The sequence below is a fragment of the Solanum tuberosum genome, unplaced genomic scaffold, assembly GCF_000226075.1.
Source record: "Solanum tuberosum cultivar DM 1-3 516 R44 unplaced genomic scaffold, SolTub_3.0 scf00123, whole genome shotgun sequence".
Taxonomy (NCBI): domain Eukaryota; kingdom Viridiplantae; phylum Streptophyta; class Magnoliopsida; order Solanales; family Solanaceae; genus Solanum; species Solanum tuberosum.
Window position 1 is genome coordinate 1,451,557 of NW_006239048.1, and position 475 is coordinate 1,452,031.

Sequence of the window (475 nt, forward strand, 5' to 3'; positions counted from 1 at the left end):
TACTAACACAATAATTTATGATGGAACAGGAAAATATGCAATTCAAAAAGTGTCGGAGCATAAATTATTGTAGTCTGGTTCAAAAAGAATGGTAGGGAGACCACAACATGAACGTTGGAAAGGATTTGCTTATGTGAAATGCAAGAGGTCTAAGGTTACGTGCAGTACATGCCGTCTGGAGGGACACAACAAGAAGACATGTTCAAATTACCTTGCTGAAAAAACATGACATATTTATTTTTATTTTGTTTTGATTGTTTTAATGTGACAAACTCATGTTTTGATTTATTTTGTCTTTTAAGTTAATGAATTATAATTTCAGAACATTTATTATGTGTACTAGTTAATCATTTGTGTATTACGTGTTTTTCAAATGTGTAGTAAAAAAACTAGATAATGATGGTATGCAATTGATATCAACTGAAAATTCAAATCTTAGTATGAAATTGGTATACATTTGGTATCCAACTGACGT